This window comes from Macaca fascicularis, chromosome 2, assembly GCF_037993035.2.
Source record: "Macaca fascicularis isolate 582-1 chromosome 2, T2T-MFA8v1.1".
In the NCBI taxonomy this organism is placed as follows: Eukaryota; Metazoa; Chordata; class Mammalia; order Primates; family Cercopithecidae; genus Macaca; species Macaca fascicularis.
Window position 1 is genome coordinate 55,316,513 of NC_088376.1, and position 21,508 is coordinate 55,338,020.

The 21,508-nt window shown below is 36.9% G+C and overlaps 1 protein-coding gene across 50 annotated transcripts in view; it reads left to right on the forward strand.

Annotated features, from left to right (window-relative positions):
• MBNL1 (muscleblind like splicing regulator 1) overlaps window positions 1–21,508 on the forward strand; it is a 222,522-nt gene that overhangs the window by 127,105 nt on the left and 73,909 nt on the right. The gene's annotated exons all lie outside the window — the stretch shown is intronic.

Genomic DNA, 21,508 nt, shown 5'->3' on the forward strand with positions numbered 1-21,508 from the left:
TTTATTTCTTTCTCTTGCCTGATTGTCCTGGCCAGAACCTTCAATATTGTGCTGAATAGGAGTGGTGAGAGAGGGCATCCTTGTCCTGTGCCAGTTTTCAAAGGGAATGCTTCCAGCTTTTGCCCACTCAGTATGATATTGGCTGTGGGTTTGTCATAAATAGCTCTTATTATTTTGAGATACATTCATCAGTACCTACCTTCTTGAGAGTTTTTAGCATGAATGGATATTGAATTCTATCAAAGGCCTTTTCTGCATCTATTGAGATAATCATGTAGTTTGTGTCATTGGTTTTGTTTATGTGATGGATTATGTTTATTGATTTGCATATGTTGAACTAGCCTTGCATCCCAGGGATAAAGCCAACTTGATTGTGGTGGACATGCCTTTTGATGTGCTCTGGATTCGGTTTGCCAGTATGGTGTTGAGGAAATTCACATTGATGTTCATCAGGGATATTGGCCTGAAATTTTCTTTTCTTTTATTTGTTGTGTCTGGAGGTTTTTGGTATCAGGATGGTGCTGGCCTCATAAAATGAGTTATGGAGGAGTCCCTCTTTTTCTCTTGTTCGGAATAGTTTCAGAAGGAATGGTATCAGATCCTCTTTGTACCTCTGGTAAAATTCGACTGTGAATCCGTCTGGTCCTGGGATTTTTTTTTTGGTTGATAGGCTGTTAGTTACTGCCTCAATTTCAGAACTTGTTATTGATCTATTCAGGGATTTGGCTTCTTCCTGGTTTAGTCTTTGGAGGGTGTATGTATCCAGGTAATTATTCCTTTCTTCTAGATTTTCTAGTTTATTTGCATGGAGGTGTTTATAGCATTCTCTGATTGTAGATTGTATTTCTTTGGGATCAGTGATGATATCCCCTTTATCATTTTTGTATTGTGTCTATTTCATTCTTCTCTCTTTTCTTCTTTGTTAGTCTGGCTAGTAGTCTATCTATTTTGTGAATCTTTTCAAAAAAAAAAAAAAAAAAACAGCTCCTGGATTCATTGATTGTTTTTGAAGGGTTTTTCATGTCTCTGTCTCCTTTGGTTCTACTCTGATCATAGTTATTTCTTGTATTCTGCTAGCTTTTGAATTTGTTTGCCCTTGCTTCTCTTGTTTGTTTAATTGTGATGTTAGGGTGCCGATTTTTTATCTTTCCTGCTTTCTCCTGTGAGCACATAATGCTATAAGTTTTTCTCTAAACACCACTTTAGCTGTGTCCCAGAGATTCTGGTACGTTGTGCCTTTGTTCTCACTGGTTTCAAATAACTGATTTATTTCTGCCTTAATTTCATTATTTACCCGGTAGTCATTCAGGAGCAGGTTGTTCAGTTGCCAAGTAGTTGGGCAATTTTTGAGTGAGTTTCTTAATCGTGAGCTCTAATTTGATTACACCAGGGTCTTTTCTGAGAGACTATTTTGAGACTGTTTATTATGATTTCCATTCTTTTGCACTTGCTGAGGAGTGTTTTAACTTCCAATTGTGTGGGCAATTTTAGAATAAGTGCGATGTGGTGCTGAGAAGAATGTATATTCTGTTGATTTGGGGTGGAGAGTTCTGTAGATGTCTATTAGGTCTGCTTGGTCCAGAGCTGAGTTCAAGTCCTGAATATCCTTGTTAATTTTCTGTCTTGTTGATCTGTCTAATATTGGCAGTGGGGTGTTAAAGTCTCCTATTAATTGGGTGGGAGTCTAAGTCTCTTTGTAGGTCTCTAAGAACTTGCTTATGAATTGGGTGCTTCTGTATTAGGTGCATGTATATTTAGGGTAGTTAGCTCTTCTTGTTGCATTGATCCTTTTACCATTATGTAATGCCTTTCTTTGTCTTTTTTGCTCTTGGTTGGTTTAAAGTCTGTTTTATCAGAGACTAGGATTGCAACCCCTGCTTGCTTTTTTTTTTTTTTTTTTTTTTTTTTGCTTGGTAAATATGCCTCCATTTCTTTATTTTGAGCCTATGTGTGTCTTTGCATGTGAGATGGGTCCTCTGAATACAGCACACCAATGGGTCTTGATTCCTTATTTAGTTTGCCAAATCTGCCAGTCTGTATCTTTTAATTGGGGCATTTAGCCCATTTACATTTAAGGTTATTATTGTTATGTATGAATTTGATGCTGTCATTATGATGCTAGCTGGTTATTTTGCCCATTAGTTGATGCAGTTTCTTCATAGTGTCAATGGTCTTTACAATTTGGTATGTTTTTGCAGTGGCTGGTACTGCTTTTTCCTTTTTATATTTAGTGCTTCCTTCAGGAGCTCTTGTAAGGCAGGACTGGTGGTGACAAAATCTTTTAGCATTTGCTTGTCTGTAAAGGATTTTATTTCTCCACTTATGAAGCTTAGTTTGGCTGGCAGTGAAATTCTGGGTTGAAAATTCTTTTCTTTAAGAATGTTGTGCTGGGCACTGTGGCTCATGCCTGTAATCCCAGCACTTTGCGAGGCCAAGGCCGGCGGATCACCTGAGGTCGAGAGTTTGAGACCAGCCTGACCAACATGGGGAAACCCCATCTCTACTAAAAATACAAAATTAGCCGGCCGTGGTGGCACATGCCTATAATCCCAGCTACTTGGGAGGCTGAGGCAGGAGAATCGCTTGAACCCAGGAGGTGGAGGTTGCGGTGAGCCGAGATCTTGCCGTCATACTCCAGCCTGGGCAACAAGAGTGAAACTCCATCTCACACACACACAAAAAAGAATGTTGAATATTGGCCTGCACTCTCCTCTGGCTTGTAGGGTTTCTGCAGGGAAATCCTGTAGGTTTTCTGCAGGGAAATCCACTGTTAGTCTAATGGGCTTCCCTTTGTGGGTAACCCAACCTTTCTTTCTGGCTGCCCTTAACATTTTTTTCATTCATTTCAACCTTGGTGAATCTGATGATTATATGTTTTGGGGTTGCTCTTCTAGAAGAGTATCTTTGTGGTGTTCTCTGTCTTTCCTGAACTTGAATGTTGGTCTGTCTTGCTAGGTTGGGGAAGTTCTCCTGGATGATATCCTGAAGAGTGTTTTCCAACTTGGTTCCATTCTCCCCGTCATTTTCAGTTACACCAATCAAACGTAGGTTTGGTCTTCTCACATAGTCCCATATTTCTTGGAGGCTTTGTTCATTCCTTTTCATTCTTTTTTCTCTAATCTTGTCTTCAGGCTTTATTTCATTAAGTTGATCTTCAATCTCTGATATCCTTTCTTCCACTTGATCAATTTGGCTATTGATACTTGTGTATGCTTCACAAAGTTCTCGTGCTGTGTTTTTCAGCTCCATCAGGTAATTTATGATCTTCTCTAAATTGGTTCTTCTAATTAGCAATTCCTCTGACCTTTTTTTCAAGGTTCTTAGCTTCCTTGCAATGGGTTAGAACATACTCCTTTAGCTCGGAGGAGTTACCCAGCTTCTGAAGCCTATTTCTGTCAATTCATCAAACTCATTTTCCATCCAGTTTTGTTTCCTTGCTGGCGAGGAGTTGTGATCCTTTGAAGGAGAAGAGGCATTCTGGTTTTTGGAATTTTCATCCTTTTTGTGCTGGTTTTTCCTTATCTTTGTGGATTTACCTACCTTTGGTCTTTGATGTTGGTGACCTTCGGATGGGGTCTTTATGTGGACGTCCTTTTTGTTGATGTTGATGCTATTCCTTTCTGTTTTTTAGTTTTTCTTCTAACAGGCAGGCTTCTCTGCTGCAGGCCTGCTGGAGTTTGCTGGAGTTCCACTCCAGACCCTGTTTGCCTGGGTATCACGAGCAGACACTGCAGAACAGCAAAGATTGTTGCCTTCTCCTTCCTCTGGAAGTTTTGTCCCAGAGGGGCACCCGCCAGATCCCAGTGGAGCTCTCCTGTATGAGGTGTCTGTTGACCCCTGCTGGGAGGCGTCTCTCAGTCAGGAGGCACGGGGGTCAGGGACCCACTTGAGGAGGCAGTCTGTCCCTTAGCAGAGCTCAAGCGCCATGCTGGGAGATTTGCTGCTCTCTTCAGAGCTGGCAGGCAGGAACGTTTATGTCTGCTGAAGCTGCACCCACAGCCGCCCCTTCCACCAGGTCCTCTGTCCCAGAGAGATGGGAGTTTTATCTGTAAGCCCCTGACTAGGGCTGCTGCCTTTCTTTCAGAGATGCCCTGCCCAGAGAGGAGGAATCTAGAGAGGCAGTCTGGCAATGGTGGTTTTGCAGAGCTGCAGTGGGCTCTGCCCAAATTGAACTTCCCGGGAGCTTTGTTTATACTGTGAGGGGAAAATCACCTACTCAAGCCTCAGTAATGGCGGACGCTTCTCCCCACACCAAGCTGGAGAGGCCCAGGTCAACTTCAGACTGCTGTGCTGGCAGCCAGAATTTCAAGCCAGTGGATCTTAGCTTGCTGGGCTCTGTGGGAGTGGGATCTGCTGAACCACTTGGTTCCCTGGCTTCAGTCCCCTTTCCAGGGAAATGAACAGTCCTTCCAGGCATCACTGGGGTATGAAAAAAAAAAAACTCCTACAGCTAGCTTGTTGTCTGCCCAAACTGCTGCCCTGTTTTGTGCTTGAAACCCAGGGCCCTGGTAGTGTCAGCACTCGAGGGAATCTCCTGGTCTGCGGGTTGTGAAGACCGTGGGAAAAGCATAGTATCTGGGTTGGAATGCACCATTCCTCGTGGCACAGTCCCTCATGGCTTCCTTTGGGTGGGGGAGGTTGTTTTCTCACCCCTTGAGCTTCCTGTGTGAAGTGATGCACCCCCACTTCAGCTTATACTCTGTGGGCTGCACCCACTGTCCAACCTGTACCGAAGAGATGAGCTGGGTACCGTAGTTGGAAATGCAGAAATCACCCACTTTCTGTGTTGATCTCGCTGGGAGCTGCAGACCTGAGCTATTCCTGTTAGGCCATCTTTCCAGCCACTCATATTTTACTTTTAAGTGATTAGGTTGATTGGGAGAAATGGTGATTTAATGCAGAACTTATCCATTGTTACGTATTTTTAAATTAGATTTATAAATGAGGATTTTCAAATTTGTACAAAAGTAGAGAAAATAGTGTAATACACCATAATTCAGTGTTGATTATTTTCCTTATTTATTGATCTTGTTGCTTCCATCTTCTCACTTTTTTGGGAGGAGGGAATAGGCTAGAACATTTTAGAGCATATCTTAAATGGCATATGATTTCTTGTGTATATGCATCTTTTACATATAAAGGCTGTTTTAAAAAAGAGTCACTCTTTTATAGTTTCTTTTTTTAGAAACAGATAAGATTAAAGATTAAAAAAAATAGCCTAGCTATAGCCTATTATATAGGCTAGCTATAGAGATAGCCTAGCTATAGAAACAGCATTTTTAAATTTCATATGTACAGTGATTTATTATTTGCAAATCATCTAATTTTTTAAAGTATGATACTTTATTATTTGCAGATTATTTAATTTTTAAAAGTGATTTCTGTGGGAGGTCAGAATTGGATGGAGAAGGGCCGTTTTTATTTTTGAATCGTGGATACCTGTAATGACCTGATGAAAACTGCTCTGAGGGCATCTTCAGCTGGAAAGTATGTATTACTACTTTCTGTAATCAGTGTCAGCCACCAGTGTCTCCCAGCAGCACAGCAAGTAGTCATTTCCCAGCTCTATTATAAGTCACTCAGTAATCATGCTGCAGTGTCTTAAACCCATAGAGTTGACAGATATGCCCTGGTATTACCCTTATATGCTATGACCATTCAAACTAGAATGTCAACTTGGACTCAAAGTAAGCTGACTGAAAAATGGGCAGGATGCGATTACCAGAAAATGAAATTGAAGTCACACTCATTAAATAGTCTAGATAAAATTTACCATACAAAGTGTTCACTGTGGATCTGGACATGTAAATATAAATGGAAAAGTAGAGAAAGGATTCAGGGATGCTTGAACTGTTTCTAACATGGCATATATAAATTGCCACGCCCACTGTCTTCTGCCCCCTGGCCACAGATCGTTTGTGTTCTCATCGGTCAAAAGAAGACTCAGGAAATGGAAGTAATTATTTTTCCTGTGAACAAAGAAGAGTTGATTTCATTATATTACTTATTGGAACTTGTCTGTTATTCTCATATTTATGTGGCAAAGAAGATATCTTCTAAGACATGCACGTTATCAGAAGTTGAGGTTGTTTTTTTGTTTGCCTGTTCGCTTTTTTTTTTTTTTTTTTGCGACAGACTCTTGTTATGTTGCCTAGGGGTTTCAAACTCCTGGTCCCAAGCAGCTTTCCCTCTTCAGCCTCCCGAGTAGCTGGGATTACAGGCGTGTGCCACCACACTTACCCAGCGGAGTTGGGGTTGTTAAGCTACTTTTGAGAATAGTTGTATTCTACAGTCAATAAAGATGGGTTTGCCCAAAAGAAATTTTTTTTCCTCATTGGCACTAAAAGGCTCCTCTTGACAATCTGTTTATAGCTATTCTCACAATTAAGTGTGGAGAATTAGATTAATTCCATTGAAATCATAAATGCACTGCAATCTGTAGATTATCAGTTAGTTTAGATAAACACCGCTGATTACTGTTGAATTATGCATATAAATATTTATAGCATCCTGTATAATGTACTTGTAAAAATAAATAATGATTATAATAATGAAGATTTAGATCTGGATGTGGAGGCTCATGCCTGTAATCCCAGCACTTTGGGAGGCCAAGGTGGGAGGATCGCTTGAGGCCGGAGTTCAAGACCAGCGTGAGCAACATATAGTGATTGGTATTAGGTCTTCTTCACATGTTTGGTAAAAACTCAGCAGTGAAACCAGTAAGCCTCCGGCTATTCTTCTCAATATCTACAAACAAAACAAAACAAAACACAAAAAAGTTAGCCAGGGGTGTGGTGTGTGCCTGTAGTCCTAGCTACTTGGGAGACTAAGGTGGGGGGATTGCTTAAGCCCTGGAGGTTGAGGCTGCAGTGAGTTGTGATTGCTCCACTACACTCCAGCCTGGGTGATGGAGCCAAGACCTTGTCTCAAAAAAAAAAAAAAAAAAGAGTACTTAAATTGCTATGTATTTCTCCACCTTGAAAGGAGTATTTTCCAACTGGTTTAATACTGTTGTTTAATAAGAATAAGGTATATCCTTAAATTAAACAACAGTATTAACCAGATTTTGAGATGCAATGTTAGCCACATTTATTTTCCTTTAGGCTTGAGGAAAATACAAGTTTAGATACCAATTCTTTGTTTCCTAGATAAATTTCTATATATTTTTTGTATATTTCTGCTCAAAGCTCATACCATCAGGCTAGTATCCCATGGTATTATTCCAACTATAAGATGCATGAATATATTCATAAGTTTTTAGCTTTAAGTGTAGTATGACATATTTTACAAAAGTTTTTAAGTTCAGAAATAGTTTCTATTTATGATTGAAATATTTAAAATGTACAATTTTTCTCTTGAGAAAAGACTATATTTTGTTAACTTTTTCAGATTATACAAGTATTTGACTCAGATCTGTCTCCGAAAATAGTCTCACATATTATCTTGTGAAAACATACATTGAATTGTGCTTTTAATTGTTTATTGTTTTAATCTTTTGTCTAATACAGTGATACAGTTTTCTCTTCATAGTTAGACTCTCTTAAATAAGAAACTCTTGAGAGTGTAGTTATGTGTGGTTCATCCCTAAAATATGAAACTATTTTAGAAGTAAAATGTGATGTTTATGGTGGACAAGACTTGCTGACTAATGGTTCTTGGAAACTTTCCGTTTGTCAGATTGTTATGTAGATGATCATATATTAAATCTAGCGAAGAGGAGAGCGAAAGCCCAAGGAATCTAAAGAACTTTTTTTTGGGGCTAATAGTGTGTTTTTAGGAGTAAGAGCTGCTGTAAAGAATGCAGAAGCCTCATGTCATTAGCTGCATGTCCATCTCCTAGCAGATGAGTTGGGTGTAGCACTATATATGTGTGTGTGTGTATATACACATACACATACACACACACATATAATATATAGTATATATATTGTAATATATATTATTATTTTATATATTATATATCTTCTTGGGGAAATAGGGTCTTACTGCTTCAGCTGAAGTCTGCATGCTTTTTGTTCCCTATCTTCTGCTAGTTTCTCTTCATTTCCTCACTTCCTCTTTTCCCTTTAGTTCCCTTTTCCCTTTGCTTCCCCTAGACTTAAAATGTTATATGAAGTTGAGTTTGTGGTTAGTGATTTACATAGAAACTTCTTGTTGTTTTAAAACAAAGCCCCACAACTGTGGCAGTGAGGATAATATAGTAAAAACAGTGAGGCTATTCCAAGTAGTTGAAAGAGTTTCATTGTGGGTGAGAAGCCGTTAATGATGGTTGTGGTTGTTCCTTTTTTCAAAGGTGTTCTCATTTTTTATTAGATCATATTTTACTACATTTAATAGAATTATGCTTAGATAAGATGCTTTTTTCATTGAATTGGCCTGGCCCCTGTTTTTATGTGGGCCTTTGAATCTGGGTTGATTTGAAACTACCTACTGCTGTCCTTTATACTGTCTGCAGAGACCTGAACCTGTAGATAGTATAGAAGTCATGTAGTAGCTAGGACCCATCAGGTGGTTATAGAACTGAAATTAAATTCAAGCCCCGACACCTCCATTCACCAGCAAAGACCGTTGGTAAATTAACCTGTTCATTTATAGTGTATCATCTCTTATTTGGGGACAATAAAAGGTCTATTGAATAGAATTCTAGGGTCTCATGTATGTGAAGCTCTGAGAACAGGGTATAGTACACATTATATAGCAAGAAATGTTAGTTGTCATATGTTCAAAGACAAATTGTTGATGGAATTGAAATCTATATTGGGACACATTAATATATTTGGAGGTGGCATTCATGTTTCAGAATCTTTGGTATTGTTTAAAATTATTTAACATTGAATACATTAACTAACTTCTACGGTGACCTAAATTTCATCTATGATCAGATCTATCATGTTAATCTATTGTTTCATAATAGGTTGAGCTATCAAATGATGAGCACAAGGACAAGGTATAGTAAATCTTCACTTACTGTCTTCCAAAGGTTCTGGGAAACTATGACTTAACATGAAATGTGGTATAACAAAACCAATTGTTTTTCTCATCAGTGTTATAACTAAATGACCTTGAAGGAAAGAAACAATATATATTATTTGAGGACTTGCTGTATACTGTTTTACGTAAAGTAACAGTTTCTAAGAACCTATTGGTGATGTTAAGTGAGGACTAACTGTATTAAGAATGTTTCAGGCTGTGAGGGGTGGCTCATCCCTGTAATCCCAGTGCTTTGGGAGGCCAAGGCAGGAAGATTGCTTGAGGCCAGGAGATTGAGACCAGCCTGGGCAACATAGGAAGAACTCCTCTCTACAAAAACAAAACAAAACAAAAAATAATTAGCTAGGTGTGTTTCTAGTTACTTGAGAGGCTGAGGTGGGAGGATCACTTGAGCCTAGGAATTGGAGGCTGAAATGAGGCATAATGGCACCACTGCACTCCAGCCTGAGTGATAAAGCAAGACCCTGTCTATTTTTTAAAAATTAATGTATGTTCTAGCTACTCAAGAGAGATATAGTAATGTACTTTTTAAAATATTTCTGTTTTGCATGATAGCTCCTACCAAGAAACAGTTACAATATAATACAACAACGTGTTTTTAATGCTACCTCTCTATATTTATTTAGGTAGGTAATAATATATTTCTACCTGATACTTATGTAATAGCTAGACAGCTTTTTGCAAAAATATTTTTCAATATGTATATATCATTACTTTTTCCTTTGAGAGATTTTCCCTTTGAAATCTTCCAAGGCTTTTTATAATTCCAATAATATCAAGAAATCATACCCAAGATACTATGTTGCATCATTATTGAAACAGGAGTTTTAATTTTTATTCTTATTTTATTTATATATTTTATTTTTAGAGACAAGGTCTTGCCCTGCTGCCCAGGGTGGGATACAATGGTGCAGTCGGCTCACTGCAGCCTCAACCCATCAGGCTTAAGCAAACCTCCTATCTCAGGCTCTCAAAGTAGCTGCGACTACAGGCACACACCACCATGCCTGACTGATTATTGAATTTTTTTAGAGATCAGGCCTCACTGTGTTGCTCAAGCTGATCTCAAACTCCTGGGCTTAAGTGATTCCCCCTCTTTGACCTCCCAAGTGGTGAGATTACAGGTATGAGCCACCATGCCTGGCCTGAAGTTTACAATGTACGTTTGTAGTAGACTGAATACTCTTATCAACTATATTTTGATTTGTAAAAGGGTCATCCTGCATGTTTAACGTTACCAAATAATCTCAAAGTAGATTAGAAGCAATGGAAATTAAATTAAAAATTTGTCATATAAAGTCACCACTGACATTTTTGATAATTAACCTTGGGTTTCTCTTGGCAAATTGATAGACTTTACACTGAAGCAGAAACTCCTATATATTTAGCTCTCTGCTTTTAATGTGGTTATTTCTGAAAAACATTATCAGAGTTTTCTGTCAACCAGTGATCATTAATATTGGGTAATTACAGTGTTTTCCCTTGTAATAGAAACCACCTATGGAGGGGTAGCAGCTTTTCTTGAAGGTTTAAATATTAAAACTATTTTAGCCTTTCTTTGAAACTATTTTGACTATGAGTTACATTTTTGGCAAGATGTATTTTCCTTTCCTGGGGACCTTTCCAAATTGTTCAGAATTGTCTTCATTAAATTAAAGCACTTCTATTTATGCATTTCAAATGTGTGTGCATGCCCCTACACATTGTTCTAAGCACTGACGTAATACTTTCTCCTTCTGGATATTGATATGTTTTTGTTTGGCGTTACAAAGGCAGACTCTGAAAAATTTTCTAAATGACATCTACACTTAATAATTGCTGCAGATATTGTTGAAGAACCATGAGGTTGCAGTAGGGTTTTGTTTTTGAGAAGTTTTAAAATTTGTCTTATTTTGGATGTTTTCCCCCCTTAGTTAAAGATTCAGACGAAGACTGAGTCAGAAGATAGGTTAAGCTTTCCTGCCTCTGCTCCATTGGAATGGGACAGACTAATTTCCTTGGGATAGACGGAGGCTACTTACATAGGATGTTTATACTATAAGGCAATTAAATACCTTCTAAAAAGATGTAATTTCTAAAAGTAAAACAGAACCTGGAACCACAAGACTGCTATTCCTAGCCCAGATAAATTAATATTAATTCTAAACCACAAAGATCTTCATAAAGATTGCTAAATATGAAGATTTTTATACCATTGCTCAGTAGTACATATCAGGTTGTATAACCTTGTGATGAAGAAATTTTCCTTCTGTATTCGTCACTTACTGTTATGTTCTCTATATTTGGAAAGTCTCCTTTTGTTACAGACTTGAAGTTTAAAGATGCATCATAAAGTCTAAAAGTAGGAAATGCCCACAAAATTTAACATTAACAGTTGTAGAACATATTGAATGCCTAAAATACAGTGTCTGAAGAAAGTGGAATATTTTGAGAATTTGACGTGCTCTTTATCTTCCAAATTGCTTAAATCTGACTATTTCCTTGTATCTAAACTCAAAGTTTATGGTAAGGTCTAAACGGGCATTGAGCCCAATAGAATGGAGAGATTGAGAAGAAAAGGGGAATCAACAGGGAAATAGCATGAATGGAAAAACTTTACAATTGTTAATTGATTACTAGATGTAAGCCTCTAAAGAGGTATTGAAAGAGGTTTTACAGCTTTGGCTTCATTATCCTTACCTTCAAAACCTTGTGTAAATGTGTCAAGAGTATTTTGAGCTCAGAGTATGAGCTGAAAAGAGTAATATTTCAGATACCTTAATACATTATATTTAGCCCTTCATGTGGGAGTTACTGCATTTTCATGTTATGTACTTTGTACAACTTTAAACATTTCCTATATTGAGTTTTTTTTAAAGGCACTTCTGTTTATGTATTTCAAATGTGTGTGGATGCCACTACACATTTTTCTAAGCAATGAGTTAATATTTTTCTTTCTGAATATTCACATGTTTTTGTGGCACTACACACACAGACTCTTTGAATAATCAAACTATTCACAAGCCAATTCTAAGTGAGAATATCTTTGTATTTTTGTTATGTTTTGTTTTTATTAATAGCAAGTTCTTATACCTTAGTATTTGAGAAACACACAGTTAATAAAACAGAAGGAGGGGCAGCAATAAGATAAACTGGCTTTGCTTCATAAAATTATCTTGTTTTTAGACAAATCCAAATGGCAACAACCATGCATCTTTTCTCAAACTAAGATTTTATAATAGATGTTTTCATGATAACAAGTTGTATATCTACATTTCATTTATATAAAAGGCAGCTCTAAACTCTGACCACATTCAAAGTTACTTGTAACAAAGGCTGGATTGTAATATGAACACATCTGGATTTGTGTACAAATATGGTTGTATGTAAAGGTAGCAGCAGTTTCTAGCTTTCCTTACTAGAATTGTGTCTATATACTTCAGGCAGGAGTAGAAAAAGTCCACGGCATATTGAGCTACTATGTGTCCTTACTTGCTAAAAACAAAAAAAGTAAAAATAAACTCTGCCCATAAGTGCACACTATTCTGTAAAGAAAAATTCCTATTTACAGTTAAAATATTTTAAATTTTAAAACAGCATAAAAATATGAGTACATTTTGGTTACTTTTTGGAATATTAAAGCAGAATAGATAAATGTGTCTGTGTTGTTTCCTGGACAGTCACTTGTTAGAAAACTCATTTGGGTAATTATATAGTAATTCCATAGTAGCAGAATTTTATTTTATATTTCAATATTCATATTTCTATGAAAATAGTTCATAATTTAACATGCAAATAATTCTTTTCATTCACATGTTAATTTCCACAGCCTGTTTCTGTGAAATGTTTGTTTTTAATTTTTCTGATTAAAAAATGTTATCTAGTTTAGCTTTGTAACTTAGAGTGAGAAAAGGCTATGGTTTGTTCTCTGAAATGCTTAACTTACTTTCAAACTGATTAAATCAGCCAAAGAATTTGAAGGGTTTAGCTATTAGATGTCAAATAATTGCTTGATTAACTTATACTTCAGTTTTTCAACTGTTCTTTTGACATATTAACCTACTTCAATGCAGGGAACAAATTTTTGAGGCTGGGGACGTAGTAGGTGCTTCGCGTATTTGTCAATTGATTTAGAAACAAACATAGTGTAACTAAGTAGGCATAACATACTCTTTAGTTACCCCAAGAAAGGTATATTTAGACTTGTTTAGTAAGCAGAGGTGGTAATATTCAACCAAGTAAGCAAATATAAGTATGAAATAGTTTGCCTTTAAACCCACTTGGCAGTGGAAAGAGCCAAATGGAAAACTAGCTGACCACTCTGATCCTGTTTGTCTTACACAGTAGTTAAGCCAAATGCCACTCAGACAATGATTTATTTATTAAGGCAAAGAAAATATTTTTCTTTCCTAAAATCGTAATGTAAAATAATAAATATAAGAGGACATTTTGAATCTGTGATAGAATCCTTGTTCCTTGCCGTAATATGTTAGGTTGCATAACATTTTTCTTAAAGGGACAAAAGCTGGGGAATTCGTATGTTGTTTTAGCAAGAAAAAATAGATAATGGAAGTAGGACTTTCCTGCCCCTTCCCTAAAGCTTCAAGGAGTTTGAAGCTTGAAAAAGAAAATGAAACTTAAAAAATCCCGAATCATTGAGAACAATGTGCTTCCCTAGAGGCTCTTTTCATTATAATAGCACTTATTTCCAAGAATGCTTCTGAATATGTATCCCAGACAATTAATGCAACATATATTTGTCTTTAATACTTTTCCAGTTTGAAGATACTTGTCCTCAGTGACAGAATATAAATAGGAGTTGAATAGGTTTCTTTCTGTTCCATTATCTTTTCTTTTTACACTGGTTGCCCTAGCAGGGGCTATCTTTTCCTTGTTTTTTCCTCACCTTTTAAATCCGGTTTTTGTTATCTTTAGCATTTTATTCAACTTCATTTTATATTTTGCTTTAGCATTCTGGTTCTATAATGCTACTTTATCTTGTATATCACTCCATACTTATTAGGGTTTTTCCATGTCTCCCAGTCACATCTCTTGAGGAATGATTCTCACTTGAGAGGTAGTGAGATTTTTCTTCTAGCTCATAACCAGGAGAAAGGAAGACCTGCCTGATTCTATCTTTGGACTCAAGGAGCCCATGAGATACTCTCTCGTAAGGTAGCATCAGGCTTTTGTTTTGACACAAGTTTACCATGTGTTTTCTATAATCTCCTTTTATTACCTACTAAAACTTATCTGAATGCTTACAGAGAATGGTTTTTTGCAAACTGCCTTGCTCTTGACTGCTTAGACAAACCTTATTTCTTGTCGTCTGTAACAGCTACTGCAATGGGCAGAACTTAGAATTTCACCTTACAATTGGGATTCTTACAAGGTCCACCAAACCCATGAGGAGTCCATATTTGAGTTTTGAGGATATTCAAAAGCCCTGAAATGTTATGTAATTCCACATGTAATTTTCTGGAGAGTGAGTCTGTAACATACAGAGGTGTTGTGTCATGCCTCACCACAGTTTAAGAGCTGTTTATATGCATTGTACAGAGCCCAAGGGTATTCTGGAGGCAGCAAAGATCTGAAAACCTTGGTTATAGAGAATTAGAGAATTACTGTTCCATGAGTGTGGAATACATTATATTAGACTAGATGAGCTGGTGTAAAGGAGTCATTGTAACAAAATCAACAAACGTTTCTTATGCCTGTGGAATAGCTGCCATGGAGCTAATTCCCAAGTGATCCCTCCTGAGATGTTTTTGTAGAATCATCTGGGCCGCTCTGCATTGTATTCATGCTGAGGTGATAGATGAATGCTTTTCAGAATGTGGACATGTCATGATACATTTCAGGATCCTTTTACCTTGAAAACGATGTTGCTGCCATGTTGGAAAGGTAACACCTAGCAAAAATGATTAATGTGGAAGGGTGCATCTTTAATCTGTGATGAAGAGAAATGGATTTCATCTTCACTCACCTCAAATCCCTGTTCTATGTAATGGACATTAGCAGATCTATATTGTACTCATGGCACCTAAATAAATTCATGCCATTAAAGGGAGTTTTAGATTTATTACCTATTAGATGTATTATTTATTCAGATTAAATGAGAATTTGGCTTTGCAGTGTGTGTTAATTATTTGGGTAATGAAGTAACAAACATTTTAATGTTACTTTTCAAAATGTAAACTTCAAATTGTTTATATTTGAATTATTACAGACTCCATATGCTTAGTGTACAACAGAAGTTTATAATGTTTTATTTTTAATAAAAGTTACACTTTGGGAAGGGTGGTCCATGGAGGTAGAATGTACCAAACTGCCTACAGGAAATGTTTTTCCTTTTCCTAAATGAAAAGCATAACGATTGGAGTACCCTCCAATAGTCAGGCTTTTTATCTGTGTATCAGGGCATTAAATTTTTTGGCATATAAAATAACCCTTTATCCTCAGAAGTTGTTGCTCCTGGGTTTTGCCTGACTAGAGAGTTACAGAAAGATAATTGAAAATAAAATGTATGCAGTTTGAAAAATATCCACACTAAATTCAAATTGGTTTTTAGAGTTACATTTGTGAAAAATCATTCTTGATTGTCTGTTTAAAAACCATCAAACTTCAGGTGTGGGTTTAATGACAATACTATAGAGCAGCATATCTTAGAAAAAGAAACTACATGACAAATAAATTGCGGTGAGCATGTTTAACATCCTTTTAGGCAGCCTGTCACAGTGCTGGTTAGCGACCAAGTCAGGCACTTAAGCAGGTCATTTCCAACATTCACTGGCAGGTGCAGGTTTTATATGATGTTTGTTTTCCAACCTTTGATTTTAAAACTTTGAAATCTTAATTTGCAGAAAACATTCTTGCCTGATAAAACAGACATTATTTTGTGTTGCTTTGAAATGTTCACTTTTATAAACCTATGCTGTCTGGAGTGTGTATTTCCAAACTTTGTACCATTAGATAGGCTGTGGTCCTGAGTGGGCCAGTTGTTTGAGTATTGCCTGCAGATTTGATTCCTCAGTGGAAATATTCCCATAATGCTTATTCAGATAATTATTATTTATTCTTTAAGCATGAAAAGACGGTCAAATAACTATGGTGTAGTTTTCAGAATTATTTACACTTTTTGTGTAACACAAGAGAAATTATACATCCCTAGTAAAAATCTCAGGAAAAGAACCTGTGTTGGGTAACTCTGTCCTCAACTGATAAAAGAATAAATAATTTTAAATTTCATAAGTCATATGATCTTTTCATTTTATGCATAATAAATCAAGACACATGCTAATAGATTGATACTTTCAAAAATCAGATTTTAAATGTGTCACTTGCCTTTTCAAGTGACATCGAAGTGGTGCAATCTGGAAAATGCATGATAGAATTTCTACCAAACATTAATATTTATCTTCTGGGTCACCACCTGAAGACTAATAGCACTATGTCTAGAATTCTTGTCATGGGCTGTGTTAGTAAAACAGTAATAAAAGTGATAGAGTAGTTCACTATTTTATGTCCTGTGGCTGGTTATGGTCATCTGGCTGAAGTCTATCCCATATAAATCCCTTGTGTCAACAGTCGGGAACATTCAATGATGTACTTGAAATATTTTTAACATGTGGTATTTAGAATGTTTAGAATGTCAAAGGATCCTTTGTAATGATCTTTCCCTTGGGTAGTTCAAAAGATATTTTTAAAGTTATTTTTCAAAGAGCACAGTGTTTGAAGATTTTAATAATATATAAATCTAGAGTACTTTGGGGGGAAAAAAAAGCTCAGTTCTAGAAAAAGAAAAATCATCCCATACAGTGAAGTGATATATTAGTCAAATAATCTATGAAAAATTCAAGAAAATAGAGCATGTGTTCATTTTTTGTTGAAAAAAGGAACTTTTTTTGTGAACAAGAGAATGCATTTGATGCTCCCTTGGGAAACTGTTACACTCTTCTCTAATTGTGTTTTTCACATTTTATGTTCAAGTGTAGATGCCTGAAGAGATAGCATAACCTGTTCATATTTTTCATAGAACATATTAAAGGCTGTTTCTATGGCAACAACTTTTAATTGGCAAATCTCATTCTGTCAGCACTCGCAAGTGGATTTTTCTTGGGTACATTGAATTGTTAGAAATGCTTCACAAAGTAAAAGTTAGATTTGGCATTGCTCTTTGGCATGAAAGATGTTCATGGTCAAGGATTTATTTTGTTAAATAATTTACAGTATGTGTAGTAAGTTGCTATACAGATGATACATCTATCTCAGCATCTTGTTGGTGTGTCAAGATACCTGCCGAGAATTGATACACGTAGGGCTTGCAAACTGAAAATAGCAACTTGGGTTATTTCACACAAGTAAAGTAGGTAAGTGCCTTACTTGGCAGAAAAAAAAAAGTTTGAAAAAAAACTAAAGTCCTTTTAGGCAACATTTTAGACTTTTTAAAAGCAGCATATTTATAGTTTTTATTTCCTTATGGCCCTGACTTTAATAGTATAGATTGATTTGTTAGAAACATAGTTTGGAGCTTTCTTTCTCATGAATTTTATTTCTTGAATCAATGTGGTGCAGAATGTTGAAGCAGGTATTTGGTAAGTTGAATCTGGCTACTGCAGTGTTATAAAAATAGATTAAGTAAACAGACACAGCAGGCCAATGCAGCTTGAATTTTGAACCCTTCTGAGACCCAGTATAGCTTTAATAGTCTTTAGTTCTAAGAAGGAAAAACTATGAATCCCTCAGGTGATTTTAATATTATATAATGAAGGAAGATCTATCATACAGCCAAGAATCAGGTGTTGTATCTTTTGTAATTGTTTCAGAGTGCTTTATCTGAAATCTTCAATTTTTAAGCTATTCCAGTCTGCTGTGTATTTTTTTTTTTTTTTTTGGTCTTTGCTATTTTTATATCACTGCGGTAGCATAACCCTGCACCAAGTATAAGATGGTATTGCAGTTCATGTTGAATGTAAAACTGTTATTAAATGAAAGCTAATAAAGCAAATTCTTGGAAAGAAGGAAATTGCATTCAAGACTTAATATATTAAAATCAAATTTGTCTTCTAAAAATTAAAATATGAAAGGACTAAATGAAACTGTATATTTCCCCCTCTTCAAAAGTCATGAGTTCATGTAGTCAAGGACCAAAATCTGATTAGTCACTCATTTTAATTATTTTTCACTATTGCAGATATTCTGTAAAAGTCTTCCTTTCTCCCGTCTATCATCTTTGTCTCTTAAAACTGTCCTTACTGTGTTTTTGGATTTTTGTCCTTTTCATCAGAAGTCACAGAAAGCTCTTATGGCTGAATAGTTCAACTTTATCTAGGTAAAGTGCCCTTGTATCTTTCTAATCCATATGTTTCCTGAGCAGTTATGACTCTTGTAATTTTATAATTATATTTAAAAGAAATTGTGTGTATATATATTTATAAATATAAGTATGTGTACACACATATGCATATATGCTCTGTGGGCATATTTGTATGAATTTATTTCTAGTAGTCTAAGAAAAGGATGAGATGGTATTATTAATAACTTAGTTGGGCCGGGCACGGTGGCTCAAGCCTGTAATCCCAGCACTTTGGGAGGCCAAGACGGGCGGATCACTAGGTCAGGAGATCGAGACCATCCTGGCGAACACGGTGAAACCCCGTCTCTACTAAAAAATACAAAAAACTAGCCGGGCGAGGCGGCGGGTGCCTGTAGTCCCAGCTACTCGGGAGGCTGAGGCAGGAGAATGGCGTAAACCCGGGGGGCGGAGCTTGCAGTGAGCTGAGATCCGGCCACTGCACTCCAGCCCGGGCGACAGAGCCAGACTCCGTCTCAAAAAAAAAAAATAATAATAATAATAAAAAATAACTTAGTTGAAGAATGTTAAGCCAGTTTGCCAAGGCTTTTCCATAAATTAGTGAGAAAGGTAAAAGTAAAAATAAAGATTAGATGGCCTACAGCTCCCTGTAAAATAATCCATTCTCAGAACCACAGGCCTTGTGAGTTGTTTTATGGGCCAACAGGATTTCACTAGACCCTTGACATTCTTGTTTAGATTTCTGGTTTTTAGTACTCAGGAACTATCCCAAAAATTCATTACATGTAATCGATTGGTTTTGGTCCTTGGGAGGAAATTTACATCAGGTGCTCTGAGTTGGCTTGAGGACTCAGCTGGAGAAGGCATTTAGTTGGCCACCCTCTTCAAGATATCTTTGTTGACTGTTCACATAAGCCATAACTATGGTGAAGAGGATGGAGTATTTGTCCATTTGGGAATTTACAAAGGTCCATGGAGCACATAACATTAAATTATCAGGCTCTTTTCATACCAGTGCTTTACAAACAGGACTTGAGAAATGAGAATAGTATAATGAATGTCAGTAGTTACAGGTTTTAGCTTTTCAGCTTTTATTAACCCTACCAGTCCCAGTCCTATAGTTGAGTGAAACAATATATGTCTGTCTTCTCTTTGCTCTCAATTTCTATGCCAAGTGCAGTTCCCTTGATTGTGAGTGCTTCAGACTCCCAGCTCTTACATTTACCCACCCAGGTCCAATCTAAAATTTCTAACTTTGAGGAGGTATGACTAGGTACTCTATGGGAAAAGGGTAGGATAGAAAGGGACATAGAATTCCTGAGAAATGATCACCGATTCTGGTTCAGAGGCCTAGCAGTTGAAAGCTAGAGCTGGAAATCTGGAAGCATTATTAATGGTATTCAGTAGGTATCTGGCAGCATATCTGGTAGCCTGCATGTGCATTATTTACACAGGTATTCAGGTAGATGAAGTGACTAAATGAAGAAGTATCTTTATCACATACAGTGAATCATGTTCTAACATAAGGGCAAAGAAGGAAGGTGAAGTGGTGGAAGAATAGTTTCTGAGTTACTGGAAAATGTGAATGTAGACATTATTAATAAAGATTAATAATAAACCTTTTTTGATTTAGAGCCTAATTCACATTCTTTTAAACAGTGTCCAAGTTGACACGAAATATTTCATAGATTTGAATGGGGATCAATCTCTGTACCTACCCTTTTATAGAGGCATGGATCTCTTTTTTTTTTTTTCTTGAGATGGTGTTGCACTCTTGTTGCCCAGGCTGGAGTACAATGGCGTGATCTCGGCTCACCACAACCTCCGCCTCCCAGGTTCGATTGATTCTCCTGCCTCAGCCTGCAGAGTAGCTAGGACTACAGGCATGCACCACCACATCTGGCTAATTTTTGTGTATTTAGTAGAGGTGGGGTTTCTCCATGTTAGTCAGGCTGGTCTCGAACTCCTGACCTCAGGTGATCCACCCACCTCGGCCTCCCAAAGTGCTGGGAGTAGCACAGGTATGAGCCACAGCACCTGGCCCCGCATCTCTTAATGATTGGGATATGTTCTGAGAAATGCATTGTTAGGTGATTTTGTCATTACGTAAACATCATAGAGTATACTTGCATACACCTAGATGGTGTGGCCTCCTACATACCGAGGCTATATGGTTATAGCCTATTGCTTCTAGGCTACAAACCTGTACTGCATGTAACCGTACTAAATACCAAGGGCAATTGTATCTCAGTGGTATTTGTGTATCTAGACATAGAAAAGGCACACTAAACAGATGGTATGAAAGATTAAAAATTTTTACACCCATGTAGTATACTTACGATGATTGGAACTTGCAGGACTGGAGGTTGTTCTGGATGAGTGAGTGAGTAGTGACTGAATGTGAAAGCCTCAGAGATTACTATACATGACTGTAGACTTTACAAACACTGTACACTTAGGCTGTACTAAATGTATATTTTTTTTTCTTCAGCAAGTTAACCTTCATGTAATTGTTTATTGATTTATTTATTCATTTGTTGAGATGGAGTCTCGCTCTGTTGCCCAGGCTGGAGTGCAATGGCAAGATCTCAGCTCACTGTAATGTCTGCCTCCCAGGTTCAAGAGATTCTCCTGTCTTAGCCTCCCAAGTAGCTGGGACTACAGGCCACCACGCCTGGCTAAGTTTTGCATTTTTAGTAGAGACAGTGTTTCACCATATTGGCCAGGCTGGTCTCGAACTCCTGACCTTGTGATCCGCCCGCTTCGGCCTCCCAAAGAACTTTCTTAAATTTATAACTTTAAAAAAAAAGAAGTATTGACTCTTTTGTAATAACACTTAGCTTAAAATGCAAGCAGATTGCACAGCTGTACAAAAACTTTTTATATCTTTAAGGCTTTTCTCTATTTTTTTTTTTTTTTTGTAAACCTTTAAAAACTAAGACACAAACATATATGTTATCTTAGGCTTACACAGGGTCAGGGCCATTCATATCAATGTCTTCACTCCACATCTTGTTCCACTAGAAGGTCTTCAAGAATGGTAACATGCATGGAGCTGTCATCTCCTATGATAACATGCATGGAGCTATCATCTTCTGTGATAACAATGCCTTCTTCTGGAATACCTCCTGACAGGCCTGCTGGAGGCTGTTTTACGGTTAACTTTTTTTTAATAATTAGAGTAAGCTAACAATAAGTAGTATAGTAAATACATAAACCAGTAGC